At 39.7% G+C, this 18,663-nt stretch overlaps 1 long non-coding RNA gene across 2 annotated transcripts in view; it reads left to right on the top strand.

Annotated features, from left to right (window-relative positions):
• LOC117673092 (uncharacterized) overlaps positions 1 to 17,646 on the top strand; it is a 73,200-nt gene extending 55,554 nt beyond the window's left edge. Inside the window, exons 3-4 of one of the 2 annotated variants that reach the window (XR_004593444.2) lie at positions 9,451 to 9,611; positions 15,788 to 17,646. This is a non-coding gene — a long non-coding RNA (uncharacterized LOC117673092). The remainder of the gene's footprint in view (positions 1 to 9,450; positions 9,612 to 15,787) is intronic. The other variant, XR_015731845.1, reaches the window with a different exon arrangement.
• Positions 17,647 to 18,663: the final 1,017 nt, after the last annotated feature.

Below are 18,663 nucleotides of genomic sequence, written 5' to 3'. Positions count from 1 at the left end.
ATTTATGTCAGACAGAAGAGTGTGTTGGGCAAGCTCTAGACCCATAATGTGTTTCAAAACCATATCATAAAGTAGCCATGCAGAAACGTAGCATAACTGGATCCTTTTAACAATAGGGAATATTACCATGTAATTCTACATCTGCTGCTCTGAGCTGCACAGTGGAGGAAAAGTGTGGTATAAATACCACATTTAAAAGATCTGGGCATGTTTTCAAAATGATTTGGTAGAAATGGCTAGGATCTTGTGGAACTATGAGTTTAGCACCTTCCTGCTATTTATTAAAGCAGCTACCGTACATGCTTTTTCGGTCTCATAATGAACCCTGAATAAAGATAATCATAATCATAAGTTTATTTGTCAAGCATATATAAGATAACAGGTAAAAGTATAAACATAATTTGAATACATGAAAAGAGTAAGTAAAAAGGAATATTAGGACAGGGACGGTAGACACGCTGGTACACTTATGCACGCCCCTTACAGACCTTTTAGGTACGGGGTGAGGTCAACAGTAGACAGTTTAAGGTTAAAGTTTTGGGGATTTGGGGAAGAAACTACAGAGTCAGGTAGTGCATTCCAGGCATTGACCACTCTGTTACTGAAGTCATATTTTCTGCAATTGAGTTTAGAATGGTTTACTTTGAGTTTGTATCTATTATTTGCTCGTGTATTGTTGTGGTTGAAGCTGAAGTAGTCATTGACAGGAAGGACATTGTGGCAGATAATTTTATGTACTATGCTTAGGTCAGACTGAAGTCGGTGTAGTTCTAAGTTGTTTAAACCCAAAATTTGGAGTCTTGTGGCATAAGGTATTTTATTGTGGGTAGATGAATGGAGGACTCTTCTCGTAAAATATCTCTGGACTCTCTCGATTATATTTATGTCCGATTTGGAGTGCAGGTTCCAGACAGATGAGCTGTATTCAAGAATTGGTCTACCAAATGTTTTGTATGCCCTAGTTAGTAGTACAATATTACCAGAGAAGAAGCTACGCAAGATTAGGTTAACAACTCTTAATATGGCTACTTTAAAAAGTAGCAGAGAAGTGATGGGTTCATATGAGGTCTGAAGCATTCCTTCCAAATCATTTTGTAGTATTGAATAATTTAATTTAATTTAATATAGGTACCATCCAATTCCAAAATTAGCGACTCACTAATATGAGAAAGAGAATAAAATAACAATTCAAAAAAGCAACACCAAAAGGAAGAAATAGGAAAAGGACAAGATAAAGGACATGGTGGTCTTCCGGGTGCGCTTCAAGGTGTTGGTGACCACCTTTAAAGTGCTCCATGGCTTAGGGCCGAGGTATCTACGAGACCGCCTTCTGCCGCCAATAGCCTCCCACCGGCCAGTACACTCGCACAGAGAGGGCCTCCTCAGGGTGCCGTTGGCCAGACAATGTCGGCTGGCGACCCCCAGGGGGAGAGCCTTCTCTGTGGTGGCACCTGGCCTCTGGAACGACCTACTCCCAGAGATACGCACAATACCAGACCTCCGGACTTTTTGTCGGGCCCTGAAAACTCATTTATTTCATCTAGCCGGGCTGGCTTGATCCCATCCTTTCGGTTTTAATTTGGAATTAAACTGGGTTGTTTTAAATTGTGGGCTGAAATTATTTAATATCTTTTAAACTGTTTTTAAATTTTATATGCTATGTTTTATCTTGGCTGTTCACCGCCCTGAGTCCTGTTGGAGAAGGGCGGTATAAAAATCAAATAAATACTTGTAAATGAATGAATGAATGAATGAATGAATAAATAAATAAATAATAACAAGATTCAGCCGATATCCCCTCACCCCCATATATTTATCAACAAAACTCACAGGGGTCACCAACCGCCTTAATTCAGAGGCTGGGGGAGCTGCCATAATTTCTCTTACCTGTCTTTGCCAGTTGATATAGATGACTTTTCCTTTAACTATAAGTCAGTGGCTAGGCTGACTGGTGGAACATAGGAACTGTCGTTCAATACATTTAGAAAGCATAAGACTGGGAAACAGATTATATAGATTTCCATATTATGCCAGGGCCAATTCTAGAGCTTGTGCTTTTACCCATCTACTTACTTATCTACTTACCTTCTGCATCAAAATGGGTTCAAGAGTTTAAAAGCAAGTATCAGTTTTAGCCTTTGGCTGCAAAGCGAAGCTCTTAGCCTAGATACTCACATAGTGTATGGTTGCTAGAGCTGTAAAAATAATTAAATAGGAAGATATCACTTCACGGCTGTTAAAGCAGCATTTTCAGGTTTCTTAAGTGCTTGAAGGAATCCACTCATTAAAATGACTGTAACTGTTAAAACCATAGCTTTATTTTACAAGGCTGGTGCAAAAGCCTGGGGAAAAAAATCAGACTACTTTACTCAATTGCTGGGAGCTGCTGTACTAGCTCCTGTGGTCCAAAAAAGTTGTCTAAATAATTTCAGAAGTATGCATAAGGTTAATAGTTACTATAACACTGCATTATTTAATCACTCACTTTATTAATGCAAATCTAGCTTTTGCAACACAGTCATCCTCTAAAGGGTTTAAGGTAGCACACAATGGCAGGGAGAAGAATGGGTTGGAGTTCATTCCCATCCTTAGCACATAAACTGACCATTAGAACAGAGTTACTGGATATCCAGAGGGATTTCTCCATGCAGCCAGAATTCACCCTCTTTTTTTTACAGCATTCAAAGATATGGAATGGACATCTGGAGCCTTCTCTTCACCCTGATATCCATTCCATTGCCATGTTTGGTAGATATCTTGAATATCTGTAAATGGTTCAGTGTCGTTACCCTTATCTCGAGAACTATCCACAAAGGTCTGCAAACAGTTCTCCTCAAATAAATTTGATGTATCCTAGCGTGCATTTAATTCAATATGCTTTTAGCTGATTTCTCTTCCTAGGTTATCCGTTCATTCTCAGACATCAGTTGTTACTAATTAGCTCATGACTCAAAAATCCTTTGACAAATTGTTTATAGGACTGAATTTCATGCTTTGAGTTGCTCACAGATAACTCACTGTGACTACTGCTACAAGTGTTTGTTATTTGTGGTAAGTGGCTGGCTTCAAAAAAGAGAAAAAAAGAGAAAAAAAACCCTCCTATGGTCCCCCCACCACAACTGTAGATTCAATATATATATCAGTTGATAGGATTTTGGAGATGCTTGAATAGTTTGTATGTGCTCCAAAGAATTGATGAACAAAGTTATCCTCATAATTTATTAATTACAGGATATGAAAATGTTTGAAGGTCAACTGCTACTGATTTTCAGTGTGGCCTTCCTTATTTCAGCTTTTTAGACTGCAAAAGACGGACTCCAAACATTTTCAGAATAAGGAAAATGCAAATGGCTGCTTTCACTATTGTTATAAATATTGGAAATAATTTCTTGAGCCCAAGGAAAAACTCTTGGGATTGGATTTCTAACTTTTTGTGTTCCCATTTTATTCTATTATTTAGTTTTTAAAAGCAAATTCATGAAAAAAGAAGGGAACAAAGATTTCAACATATATTATTTTTCAGTGTGTGTGAATTGAAAATTTGCACACATAAGAAAGATGCATTAAATAGTTCTATTTAGAAGACAAGGGGAAGTGATAGAATTTATGTATAAAAGAACAGCATTTTAATGGAACACTTCCAGAGGGAATCCTGAAAAGGAATGTTATTAATGTTAATCCCAGCAACTTCAGAGTGATTCCAGAGCTTTATTAGGAGCACAATGATCTGCCAGATGCTACGCTGAGTTTTTACTTTGGGGCTAGAGGTAAGTAATCTGTGCCTCCTGGTATACCCTGTCAGGTGGCATTGTGTGGCAAGGTTGCCTATCATTTTTAGGTGGGAAGAAATAAACCTATTAACTTTGTTAAAAAATGAAATGGAAAAAATATCCTCCTCCTAATTTCTTCATCTTATGCATCTTTGTTCCCCAAGTCATGATTCCACTACAGGTTTACTTCAAGTAACACAGTATGTAGATTTCCTTTCTCAGAAATTACATCTCCTTTTCAGTTAGGTATTTAAGCATCTTCCTGGGAGAGAGAGGAAATTTTCCTGAGGAAATTAAATGCTACGACTCCATTGCTATTATGGAAGCAAGGTTCACTCCCAACGTGACTCAGTTTCTCAGGTGATCTCATAAAAGCATAATTAACCTTCTGGTGCTGAAGAATGGAGATTTAAATGTAGACTGTTCTCTATGAACCACTGGAGGAATCTTTCGACCCATGACCAGGGTAATAGGAGAGGCCACATTAAAGCAGTTTCAAGTCAGCTTCCCAGTGGCAGTTATGCTTTTATGATCCAAAGACAGCAGAACACAATGTAGTAAAAAGTTGAAGCAACTTAATAAAAATACCCTTCCTACATCTTCCCAGACCTTTAGTGTATTTTCTAATTCATATTCTATAAGTAGAAAATATAGGATTTTAGACTACTGGAAAAATGAGTTAATACTAATATGAAACAGCACATAATTTTCTTCAGGTTCAGGAAGTGGGTCTTGGAAACTACCCTCTGTGGATCTCTTCCAAAATCAGTAGCACTGATAGGTAGTTGTGAGCCATCATTTCACATTCCCCACAACCTCATGGGCTGAAAATGGTTGCTTAGCGGTCTCTAGCATAGGCGGTCCAGGGCATGGCAGCAGCCCAGGAGGAAATTAGGGGTAAAATGCTGAATCACCACCTGAAGACTTTTATGACTAACCTTGAGAAAGACAAATCTTTAGGCTAGTGTTTGGCCTAAAATGAAATTAAAATTGCAAAAAGATCTGTGATTTTTGCTTTGGATATGACTTCTGTACTAAATTTGCATTTTAAAAAAAAGTTGATCATGCTTTCCTCTAAAGCAGGGCTCTCCAAACTTTCATATTGTTTATCTAGCCCCCCCATATTTATTATCTGAAAATAATGTAATAAATTCAGCTTTAATTAATAATATTACTGATAATACTACTGCTACCACTAATAACAACAATGATGGATAATTCCATGGCATCTTGGGAGTCAATATTGACCACTAAAGAATATTTTTACCTGACGTTAGAAAAGGTTTATTTATTTAGGCCACTTCTTTTAAAAAATAAATAAACAAAATATTATTTTAAACTTACAATTGCATTTGATTTCTCCTTCCTTCCTTCCTTCCTTCCTTCCTTCCTTCCTTCCTTCCTTCCTTCCTTCCTTCCTTCCTTCCTTCTTCCTTCCTTCCTTTCTCCCAGATACCCCTGTGAGGGTCCTGACAAAACTATCGCCATCTTAGACTTCATAATCTCCACTTTAGAGGCCACTGTCCACCTTAACCTTGTTGATGAAATGCCTTTGTTTCCCCACATGCAGATCTCTTTGTTATTAAACTGCAATAATATGCTGCAATAAAAATGCTATCTTAATTTTGAAAGAAACATGTAAAATAATTTACTTATTATTACATAGGAGATCATCCTGCGGGAGCACAGAAAAACCAGATGTTGTTTCAGTAGTTGCCAGATTCCACCTAGAGAATTTTATGATTGAGGTTGTTGAAGGTTTCCTCTGATCATGTTTCCCATTATAATGTGTCTTAGAACCAATTTTTCCTCAACACTAGGACACTTTCAGAAAGAAGCAACAATGTAAATGCACTCATTGTAGGAGATGCCCCAGCCCATCCTGAGTTCCCTTCCTCATACATCGAGGATTGAGTGTGATGTCAGCTGCACAAACTAAAATTCCATACTGGGGTAGGGGTGGTGAAATTAACTTGATCCCTAACCTGTGCTTTATTATCCAAAACTTAGATAATGTTCTTTTTGTGAAAGAAAAATCTATTTTATTTTGAGTCATCAGGGAAATCACATGGAATAAAATAATTGTTTAGTGCAGTGTGGTTGGAACTCAAAACATATTTCACCTTAGAGGATTCACATGTGGGTGGGGTGAGGAGATGGCATTTCAATGCTCTGTTTATGGGAGAAATTTCATCCACAGCTCTATTAAATCAGAGAAATCATTGGTGCCCCAGGAGTCAGAAGAGCTTCTACTTAAATAAAGAGTGTATTGTCAGGGAATAATACTATATCATATTAAATATTTATTGCATGGTGGATATTCAAAACATCCCAGAGAGATGGTTTCCCTGGGATATTCACCAAGAGATATTTCTAAATTCCTTCCATTAACAGAAAAACATTCATTTCCTTGGAGGTAGGGAACATGTTTTTATATTTTAAAACCCCATTTGCTGTTATGATTCTTCTTGGATTCCCTTGTTTCTTATGATGAATATTTTAATTTGTTTCGTGAGTTCCACACATTGCTTCTTACACCTTTATTCAGGTCCCTTGATCATTTTGCAAGAAACTTCAATCATTAGGTCTCGGTGTCCTGGTACTATCTCAGACAGACCTGGTTCACAACTTGGGGGTTCTCCTGGACTCACAACTCCTGCTGGGAGCAGGTGGCAGTTGTGGGTAGGAGAGGAGTCTTTGCACAACTTTGGGTTGTGCGCCAGTTGCTCTGGATCAGGAGTCCCTGCACTCAGTCATTTAAGCCCTGTGCATCTCACAATTGGACTACAGCAATGCACGCTACATGGAGTTACCCTTGGCAAATGAGGCATGTTGCAGGTCCCGTCAGGCAAGGAATTCTGCCTAGTGGGGTCAAGGAGAAGAACCTTCTCTGACAGGTCCCTGGCCCTTTGGAACATTTTTCCCCCTGTGGTGAGATTATTCCCACCCCCCTGACTTTCCACAAGAGCCTTGCCAGTTAGGCTGGGATCCCAATGGGGAAGTACACATTGGAGGTGGTTGAGTAACTAATATCAGCTCCCTCCTCCCCCATATGTACATTCTGATCCTTTCTTTCTTTTAGTTATATTTTGTATTTTATTATGATTTTATTATGATTTTTTTACATTTGTGTACACACACACACACACACACACACATTGTGTTTCCCTGACAATAAGATCCTGTCTTATATTTTTTTGAACCCTGAAATAAGCACTTGGCCTTATTTAGGGGATGTCTTATTTTGGGGAAAACAGTGTGTGTGTGTGTGTGTGTGTGTGTGTGTGTGTGTGTGTGTGTGTATTTTTCTTCAACCGGGTATTTTCCTATGTAACCAAATATACTTAGCCTCTACGGGGAGGGAATATATGGTAAGGGTGTGGCTAACTGATGAGGACCAATCAGTCTGAAATAGATCTATATTAGTCTCCCAATAGGCAGCAAAATGCTTGCTTTCTGCCTGAAGAAGCCTAGGATAGTGGATGTGATTTCACTGAGCTATGGCTGCAAACTTGGTTACATAGGAAAATACCCGGTTGAAGAAAAATACACACAAAAACCTACGATAAAAGAAGAAAGCATATATGTGTGTGTGTGTGTGTGTGTGTGTGTGTGTATTTGTGGTTTTGTTTTGATGTTGTAAGCTTATCTTGCAGTAAAATGGGAAGCAAACAAATTTAATAAATGATTTAATAAATAGAATAAAATCAAGAAATTGATTTTGGAGAAAAGTTATGTGGTCATACTTATTTATTTAATTGACAGTATTTTTAATCCACTCCAACCTGTGGTTAGCTAACAAACCATGTTAATGTAGTGGAAAATTATATATATCCAAGAAAAAGGAACAAACAAAAAATATATAAGCCAAAACCATTCTGACAGCAAACCATAATCAATCAGAACCAAAGGTCTGCTGGAACAGTATCAATTTCACTGGTTTTCTAAACAGAAGTGGTGCAGGGATTGGGTGGGCATCGACAGGGAGAGTATCTAGAGGGTGGGGCTGCCACTGAGAAATGCTATCATCACTCAGTCCCCTCTTCAAAAAGGCTTCCTATAGGCACTTGTTGGTCACAGATTCTACATTCGTGTTACTTATTTTAAACAACAGCAACCGTCAGATGTTGTGATGCTGCCATGCTCCTCAGCTAAAAAAATTGCAGTTTAATAATAAAGAGATCTGCATGTTGGGAAACAAAGGCATTTCATTAATAAGATTAAGCTTGACAGTGGCCTCTATAGTGGAGATTTTGAAGTCTAAGATGGTGCTAGTCTTGTCCGCATCCTCACAGGGGTATCCGGGTGAGCTGATGCTAGCTGAGTACAGAAGAAACCTCATAGCCCAAATTAAGAACAGTGCTGTAAACTTTTAAAAAGCTAATTGAAGTAAATATGTTGAAATGATTAAAAGGCACACACCATTTTTCAAGATAAAAGTTTATTATAGTTTTAAAAGGAAGCTCTTTAATTTGAAATGGAAAGTTTATGAAGCTACAGGATAAACCTCAGCTAGAAAAAAAAAATAACAGTTTTCAGATGTTGCAAATAGCAGTTGTTAACCCCAAATGATCCTGCCACAACACTATTTTTCCTCTGCCCGTGACATGGGAAAGTTGAACACCCGCTGTGCTTTATGGAAGTGGCAGGGATGGCCCTGCCTATCAGTGTCATCTGTTAAATAATCCTTTGCCTGATCTGTCATTCTGAAGGAGAAGGTTTAATCAAAGGAAATCTTGTCTGCACTGTGATATGTGTGACGACCTTGAAGCAGATCATCTACGTCAGCCCTTTTTTTTTTTTTTTGAAAGGGCTGTTCTGAGAAGAGATTCAAAAATTTAGGATTGATGTAAATTAAGATTGAAGCAAGAGAACGGAGCATAGGCACCCCCACCGTTTGTAAGTGGGGAAAGGGTTAACAGTAAGTTAACAAAAGTGCAGGTATCATTGAGTTGGGAGGAGGGATTTCTCTTCTTTGTGTCCATGCCATTTTCCCCAATTAAAATTGCCCAAAGCTGCTGTTTACCACAGAAAAGAAAACATATCAAGTTAATGCATCTTTCTGTATGGTTTACCAATAAGCAGAGACATCTTTGAGGCTGGGATGAGTACTAAGGTACTTAGTGACTGATATTGTAGCTATTCTAGACTGAATCTGTTCATAAATGTATCTCAGTTCAACTGCACCAATTCTTAGAACAACAGTCAAGAAGTCCTACTTATTCAACATTTCTTCTCAAAAGAGTTAATTATGGATGCTTGAATTCCTTGAGATTGGGATAGAATGCTGATGAGTTACGATTCCCCATTTTGCTAACTGATCAAAACAAGAGCATAAACTTGGAATTCACCATGTCAGAGGTTATTCCTGTCCCGCTTATTCAAAAGTTTACCGAAAACATGATACAGATTTCAAAGGATTGTACAATGGTACCACATATCACACAGGTGGAAGGGGGTCTCTTATTTCAACATAGTCCCACATAAACATCTTTCTATATGTGCTAACACAATGGGTTTCAGACATTTTAGTTCTAGGACCATTTTATATCCTTAAAAATTATTAAGGACCCCAAAGAGTTTTGGTTTATGCGGGCTGTATCTATTGGTATGTACTGTTTTAGAAATTAACTCTGAGGAATGCTAAAATATTTAGTTTATATTTTTATATTTATTAAAGTTTGTGGATCCTTTGAAAGGGCCTCAGGGACTCCCAGACCACACTCGAGATCTGCTATAAGACGTTCAAGACAACATTTCTAGACATTTTACAAAATATAAAGATTGCTGGCATTGCTAGAACTATCCATGGTAAGAATGATGTTTCTCTTTTGACTGAAGGTAAGGGAGTTATATGTTTACATATTTCCCCACCCTCGAAAAAATATATGAAAATTTCCCAAACATAAAAAACTGTAGGGAAGGTAGTAGGTTTAGGACAGATGGGGAGAAAAACTTGTGTGGCTGGGGTGTGGAACGAGGGATTAGCTTGTTTGTTTTCAAATGCTCAGTCTCCCGGTTGCAATCTGAAATGTTTATTCCACTTTCTGTATATGCTGGTCCCCTGTTCGTGTATATTGTATGGTATACACATGTGAATTTTCATCTGTTTAACAAACTGGAAGCTTATCTCCATTGTTGGTGCACTCTTCTGTTAAAATATCAATAGAAAAAAGTCTGCATATTCCCAGAGGAACGAATGGGTCCCTCATGGAATGAATGGCTGAACCATAGAAAAGTGTTTCCGGTGATAGGTAATGCTGGAGTTGTTGTGCGCAAATTGAAGTCTGGCTTCCCAAGCCCAACTGGATTGGCAGAGACTTTACAAACAAACACACTTATGTGAACAAATGGGGCCATGCATCATGTTTTCTCTTCATTTAACATATGAACTAGTTGCATTTGGATGAATTGCCACTGAATTGTAATGATACTGAGTGGTTCTGCCTGCTTGTGTGGCCAAGGCTATCAATGAAAATTTAGGGAAGCCTAGAAGAATGTTCTTTTGTTCACAATCACAACCGCAATAAGCAGGATGGCAATCCTTCATGTTTACTCCCATCAGCGCAATCTGATAGCATTGAATCAAAATGGTCTAAACAAAGAGCCATTGAACCCTTTACAATAGAGTCAACGTGGCTCTGATAAAGCCCAACATGGATTCCTCAGTGCAGACAACATGTCGCGACCCTTAATTTGTTTGTCAGATCCCAAATGTGAAATTTTCAACAATGGCAATTTTCCCTCATGGCAGAATAAAAGCAAAAGTACTGTAGTCTTACGTTAACATTTAATCTCGAAATTGTGTTTGGTTCCCTCTCCAATTAAAGCAGTGATTTGAGGTATTTTGGCTGAGCCACACATTAGTCAGGACTTTCAGAAGCTGAGGGATCAGCCTGGCCAGGAGAGGCCAGCTTTAGTTATCCTCCAACAGAACACCCACTGGCTGCTCCTTGCACCACTTCCCTGGCTTTTGAGGAAGTCTGCAAAACTCGAGAGATTTGGGGTTTGCTGGCTGGTCTGATGAGCAAACTCTCCCTCCCTCCCTCCCTCCCCCCCTTTCTCTCTGGCACGGTTTCATCTTGCAAATAATAGCCAGTCTTTACAAAGTATTATTAATGTTTTATCAGGAATGTTAACATTTCAAACATGTCCAAGTTTTAACAAAGGAGAAACAGTGGTTTTTTACCAGCAGGATGGAGTCTTGCCTCCCAAGTTCAAAAGATCTAAAATGTCTAGGGAAGTTGCTTGTTTAGGACAGTCTCGCACCAGTTCTTAAGAACCCTTAACATAAAACCGAGGCAGTGGATTTGTTTTCTGTACTGAAGAAAACAGCAGCATTCTGGTGATATCATTGTAAGACATGATTTCAAATCCTAGCACAGCCAAAAAACTCCTAGAATAACCTACCTGATTAGTTGTGATAACTTCTACAGGGATAATTTTCCCAAGATACTTTCTCCTTGGTGGTGCCTCTTCTGTGATCTACATAATAGCACCACCTCCTCCTTACTGAGTTTCCTAAAAGAGAAAGTCTTCCAGCTTTGGAAGAGATTGCTTGGAGAATATTAGGTGTTTAAACATTGACTATTACAGTTGATTGCACAGTCAGCCATATCTTGAGATTGGATTTAGTATTTTTGTCCACCTGTCGAGTTCTTCTCAAAGACCTGGGATTGTTCTTGTTTGATGGTATTAAAGGTATCATGCGGAATGTAAAGCTGGTTCAAGTAAAGCTGCCTTTTGCAATTGACTGAGGGAAACTTTGTTAATGCCGATGGTATTTGAGTGCGCTCCAGTTGTTTTGGGATTGCACCCAAGACATCTATCACTATTGGTCCTACCTTTGCTTTCTTTTGCCACAGTCATTCTATATTTATTTGCAGGTCTTTGTACTTTGTGATTTTCTTCAGTTCCTTCTCTTCTAGTTTGTTTGCGGGATGTAAAGCTGGTTCAAGTACTGCCACCCGTACCATCCAGACTTTTCTGTCTTTCTTATTGACAATTGTTAAGTCTGGGATGTGAAGTGGCAGGTACTTGTCTGTTTGAATTCTAAAGTTCCAGAACACTTTAACTTCATTTTCTATTATTTGGTCTATTTTGTGGTCCAAACAGTTCTTGCTTGCAGGCAAATGGTATTTCTTGCAGATATTCCAGTGCACCATTGTTGCTACTTTGTTATGCTATTGTTTATAGTCCATCTGTGTGATCTTCTTGCAACAACTAACTAGGTGGTCCACAGTTTCTTCATTTTCTTTGCAAAGGCAGCATTTGTTGTCTTCTCAATTTTGGCTTTAAATGCATTTGTTCTTAAGGCTTGGTGTTATGCAGAATTAACCTCTCTGTTTCTTTCTTCAACTTTCTGCTTTTAACCATTGCCAGTTCTTTTTATCTGTTTTACCTGCTATTTTTTTTAATGTACTGGCCATGTAATACTTTGTCTTGACATGTCTCTTTTATATTCTTCATTTTTCTTACTTTTATGCCAGTTTGGCATGTCCAGTACTCATTAAGTCTTTTTGGTATATTAGCTTCAGTGCATCTTCACTGCCCTTCAGATATTCTTCCAATGCCCCTTTTTTCTTCTTCAAATGTCTGATGTACTTGCAATATTCCACATCCACTTATTTTCCTTGGTAAATAGAGTCTGTCAGTATTGTTGCATAGATGAAGGGCATGATTCATTGTAATTATTTTTCTGGTCTTTCTATCTAGGACGTTTAGTTCTGTTTGAGTCCAATCTATTCCAGCTGTGTAGCTAATGAATGGACTTGCCCAGGTATTTTCTCCACTGAGTTTGGACTTTAAGATGTTCTTTACTCTCACGATGTATTCACCTCTAACCTTCTTCCCAACTTAATTTGCTTGATGTTATTAGCTTGCAGAATACCCAGGTATTTGTAGTGATCGTCTTTATCCAAACTCTTGATGTTATTTCCACGCAGCATCTTGATTCCTTCAGTTTTCACTATATTTCCCCTGTTGGTTTTATGTCACTCCGTGCTGTTTTGGAGCAGAGTGACATAGAAATATTATTAATAAACAAATAAATGCTTGGGTCCAGGTTATTTGAGGGGGGGGGAGGCTTTCCCCAGTTACATCTACCCAACCCAGCAGGGCAGGGAGGTAATGCATGTTGGGGGTTCCATCTATAAATCTGGTGGGGCCAGGAAAAAGGCCCTACTCAGTAGTAGCTACTGACCTATGGAATATCATTCCCCTTATTACTTTTCCAGAAGGCTCTGAAGACATGGTTCTGTCTGCAGGCCTGGGAACTCCAGGTTTCATTTCATTTCATTTTCATTTTATGGAATTTGTATACCGCCCTACTCCCGAAGGACTCAGGGTGGTGAACAGCCATAAAATAAAACATATAAATACAAAATTTAAAATAGAATAAAACAAATTAAATAATTTGGCTGAACAAATTTAAAACCCCAATAATTTAAAACCAAATTTAAAATTTCCATTTAAAAAGGGAAAAAAAAAAACTTAGGTCAGGCCAGCCTGATGAAATAAGAACGTCTTGAGTGCGCGACGGAAGGTACGCAGATCCGGGATCCTCCGTATCTCAGGGGGGAGCTCGTTCCAGATAGTAGGTGCCCCCACAGAGAAGGCTCTCCCCCTGGGGGCCACCAGTTGACATTGTTTGGCCGACGGCACCCGGAGGAGTTCCTCTCTATGGGAGCGTACTGGTCGGTGGGAGGCTATTGGTGGTAGCAGGCGGTCCCGTAAATAACCAGGTCCTAAGCCATGGAGCGCTCTAAAGGTGATAACCAAAACCTTGAAGTGCACTCGGAAGACCACCGGGAGCCAATGCAGCTCGCGCAGGAGAGGCGTTACATGGGAGCGCCACGTCGCTCCCATCACCATCCGCGCGGCCGCACTCTGCGCCAGTTGGAGCCTCCGAGTGCTCCTCAAGGGGAGCCCCATGTAGAGAGTGTTACAATAGTCCAGACAGGAGGTGACGAGGGCATGAGTGACCGTGTGTAAGGAGTCCCGATCTAGAAAGGGACGCAACTGGCGGATCAGGCGAACCTGATGAAAAATCCTCCCGGTCACGGCCGTCAAGTGCTCTTCTAAAGACAGCCGTGAATCCAGGAGGACACCCAAGTTGTGAGCCCTTTCCGTGGGGGCCAATGATTCACCCCCAATAGTCAGCGATGGCACCAGCTGACTATATCAGGACGTCGAAAACCACAGCCACTTGGTCTGTGTTAATACGGAACCAATCAAGAGTTTGGCTGATACGATTTTATGTGTTGCTGTTGTTGGGGGGAAGGAGATGGGATTGCATAGGTTTTATGACTTGGATTTTTTTCAATGTTGTGAACAAACTGGAGTGTGCTAGGAGGACAAATAAAGTGGTTTAATAAATAAAATATATCTGATCAATAGTATATTAGTATCTGTAGAGTTGTTTCTTGTACTCTATAGAGAATCTGTGTCCTTGGTACTTTACTGGACTCTTCCAAATCAGCTTTAGCCCATAGTTCAGAATGGAGGGGTGCTATATTTCAACTGTATCTCAAGAAGTATAGGGCTACCCTTCATAGAGAGCCAATGTAGTCTAGTGGTTCCAATGCTGGACAAAAGTGGGGAGACCATAACTTCTAGTCCTTAAGACCAGAAGTCTTGAGCCAGTCACTCTCTCAAACCAAAACTGCCTTGAAGCGCTATGACAAGTAGACTGAAGCACAAACTCCTTGTTGAGTAATTCTTTGATCATTTTGCCATGTGAACTAAACAAATGCAAAGCAAATGAGTAGACTCTGCAATCAAATGTGATAAATGGAAGGGGGAAAAAAACCCTCCTCTCTCTGCTTGTTATTCTCTGGTAGAACCCTGATATGCTCTTGATGGATAAATACACTTTCCTTTAAGGCAGTGATGGCTAACCTTTTTGCCATCACGTGCCAGGAAGGGGGGTGGAGGGGGGTTCGCATGTGCATGTGCCCACACTCATAATTCTATACGCCCCGCCCTGCGCATGCATGTGCAACCCCCCCTCCACCCCCCCCTCCTGGCACACGATGGCCCAGTAGGCCCAGTTTTTTTCCTCATCTGGCTCCAGATCCTCTCTATGCATCTGGGGAGGGTGAAAACAGCCTTCCCCACCCCCTTGGAGGCCCTCTGGAGGCAGGAAACAGCCTGTTTCCCTACTTCTGGTGGGCCCAGAAGGCCCGAAAATCAGCTGGCCAGAGCTGAGCTGGCGTGCTAGGCGACATGGCTCCACGTGCCACCTGTGGCACGCGTGCCATAGGTTCGCTATCATGGCCCTAAGGCAACACAGGAAGATTGTATTGCTATTATATGGGCACCTAAGCAGACCACGAGAAGGTCTCTGGTGAAGGCTACATGCAGACAAAGATGCTTGAATGGATGAATCTGTGCCCTGCCCAACAATGTTACAATCTGAAGGATGGAGTTGTATTAGCTGATCTTGCTCCTTTCATCACTTCTACGGCAGGGCAAATAAATAAGGCACAGCCTTGTTTTCCCAACAAACTTGTGAATAAATTTCAAAACAGATCAAGACTAAGAGGTCTTGGCAAGTACATACATGTGTGTGTGCATATGCTCTCTCTCTCTCTCTCTCTCTCTCTCTCTCTCTCTCTCTCTCTCTCTCTCTCTCACACACACACACACACACACACACACACACACACACACACACACACAGAGATCCTTGGCAGAAAGCATGTAGATTTTCTACCTACCATACATGATTAGAACCATAATCTCATTAAGAAATCATTGGCTACATAGATGGGGAAATTTGAGACATAAAGAAACATTGGATGTGAAAAGACTTCAGGCTTTTGTGTTGGAAGCCTTTTGTGTTTCTAGCTTACATGATGAGCATGAATGATTTTGATTAACTGTACAAGAGAGAAGGGGGAAAAATCACAGCCTGGTTAACATATTCTCAGTCTGAGCAGCTTTGCCTGAGTTGCCTAATGCAGTTTTCTGTGCATGTAATTTTATATAATCTGATCACTCTACATGCTTTTCAGAAACACCGCTGACATGGAGGTTGCCGCGTTAATGTTGGAAGAAAGTCCTGGTCTGCTACAGATTAGAGCATGTGACTGAAACAATGCTACTGACGGTGTAGTGAAGAAGATGGCAAAGCAATGGATCTCCCCATCCCACTCTGCAAATTACCTTCCTTCCATTAACCAGTAATGCTAATGATCACCTTACGGTTATTTTGCAACAGGCTCCCTTTCCAAACAATTAATCCCTAGCCGTAAATTGAAGACACAGTAAAGAAACATGTCAGTTAAAAGGTTTGGGATGGGTAGGGTAAGATATTTTTTATTTGAAAGGAGAACCATAGCATTCCAGATATAGTTTTGTTAGCAATTAGGGTAAAGTATAGTTTATTAAAAAAAAATGGGGAGGAGGGTTTGGAAGAAGCTGTTAGTTTCCTTTGTTGAATTCCCTCCTCCCGTTCTACACTAAGTTTCAAACCATGTTGGTGTGGTGACATCATCTCATGCATTATTGCCTGACCCTGCCAGTGGAAGACAGCCAAGAATGTTGAACGGAGAGTAAATGGGGAGTGTAGAATACAACCAGCTGGTTCAGTAATGCTCTCCAGGGCTTGCTTCATAAGTTCTGCCTCCATCATCCACACCTTGCTGGCTGTGGCCTCCTATCTCTACACAAAACCAAAGCACCCAGGGAAGCTATTCAATCCAAATAAGTTATTTACTCCTAAGTACGAAGTGCATGCCACCTCTTCCTCTAGGCATCCTGGGGAGCCTGACTGAAATGAAACTTTCAAAAATGTCGATTGCACAACCTCCTTTAGTTAGAACCACAATATGTAAACACTCTGGCAAAGCAGAATGCCAGATACACCAATGATCTAAACTAATCCCCACAGTTCAAACCCCAAATCCTTTGTTCAAAGGAGGATATGCAGCTCTTGGTTTCAGCTTTACAATCTGTCTGCCCAAGTTTTCTTCTAATTCCTCAAGATGCTAGATAGTTCCATGACTCCTCTGCGGCCAACTCCATTCCAAGCAATGGGACAATAACAGCAATTGCTAAACTGGAACACACATACATTTCTTCTAAATATTATCTTCTAAATATTCTACAACTTAGTAACCTTCAGCTTTCCAGGACATATTTGTTTTCACCTCAGATTTTTTCTTGGATGGAGACTCTATCCTTATAGAGCTAAGCCAAGCAGTCCATATGTGACACAGTAACTTTATCCCTTTAGTACCTAATTTGTAATGTTGAGTGGCAAAGTCTGGAGTAGAACACTATGGCAGTAGCCATAGGTTGGGGAGAACTTCCAAGTCATACTAACACCCTAACTGTTTATCTAAACTTTATTTTGAAAAAAAGTTGGATAGAGCGGGGACCTGAAGGTATCAAGAGAGATATCTGTAGATACAGGGATGCACATTCCAAAAGCTTCAGTTGAAGGGAAATGATGAATGATAACTCTATAATTTTTGCCCAGTGTTTGACATAGGTACTTGGAGACGTCACACTTGCTTAATACACTTGTAAATGTGTTTGTAGGGTATGGGGTAGATGGGAATGTCTTATACCTGATAGTAAAACTCTGAATCAACTGTAAATTCTTTTGAAGTAACAACAACCCACCCACCCCCATGTTGAAATCTGGTATGGACAACGGGAAATAGTTTTCTTCACTGCTTAATGAAAAGAGGGATGTCTTTGTTGAATCATTCTTTACTATTGAGTTAAAGTGCTCTCCATCCATCACTGAACCTTTAAAAAATCAAAATGGCATGACATTTGACATCCCATTTGTCTGTCCCAATCCTGCCTCTACTGCTTCATTTTCAGTTGTTGCATTCACTAAATAAAAGTCAAATGGGTTTTATATGCTTGACTCTGCCCTTGGATCATGTTGGAATAAGGACAGAATTGCTCCATTAATGCAGATAAAGCCAAGGAAGGCAAGTGGGGACAAGAGGAAGACAACTTCATGAGGTCAACTTGTGGGCCATAATGAGGCTTAAGGAAAAGGAGCTATTCAAAGACACTGAAAAGAAGCTCTCACTTCTTTGCATAACAGGTAAAAACTAATTCTCCATATATTCATTTTTATGCTACAAATGCCAGTTGTATTCATAAAACCCAGTAGCTCAGATTAGAGCAGAAATAAATCTGTTAACTGTAAATCCTCACATTTTAATATATGTGCTGCTTTTTTCAATACCTGATAATAAATGGCATATAACTTTGAATTAAAAAAAATATGCAAGGTTTAGTATTTGTGCAATACTTTCAAGTGCTCAAAATGCTTAAAGGCACATTACCTCACTGTTGCAATATTTTCAGGATCAGACTCAACAAAGATAATAGGAGTCAGAGATTTAAATATATTTCTCTTTAATCATAGTAGGCATTCTATATTCGCTGAATATTCAAGATAGAAGCAAAAAAGAATGGTGAGGGTGGCTCCTTATATATACAAGGGGTGGAGCCAGGAATGGGAGTGGTAAATTATGAATACATTAAAGTCCAAAGAATAAGTTAACCCCTGATGTTCCATATATACATTATTTACACATTAGAGAATAAGGCATTTACATCTGACAAATCCCCCTCTAAATGCCGGTTCGTTATACAACACCAATTACATTCAGATTCAGGACAATATAATACATATAATTTAGAAGTTAAATATTTGTGTTGTTTAGAAGGTAAGGGCTTTGTTAATATGTCAGCTAATTGTTCAGAAGTATCACAATGTATTGCTTTGATGAATCCGTCTTGAGACAGTTGTCTCACGTGCTTAAACTTTATATCAATATGTCTGGACCTTTGTCCAATTGCATCGGATCTGGATATTTCAATGGCCGCTTTATTGTCTTCATGCATAATAAATGGTAAA

The sequence above is a fragment of the Pantherophis guttatus genome, chromosome 1 (assembly GCF_059756535.1).
Source record: "Pantherophis guttatus breed Tessera chromosome 1, ASM5975653v1, whole genome shotgun sequence".
Classification (NCBI taxonomy): Eukaryota; Metazoa; Chordata; class Lepidosauria; order Squamata; family Colubridae; genus Pantherophis; species Pantherophis guttatus.
Note: the sequence above shows the minus strand (reverse complement) of the source record. Positions and strands in the feature narration are given on the sequence as shown.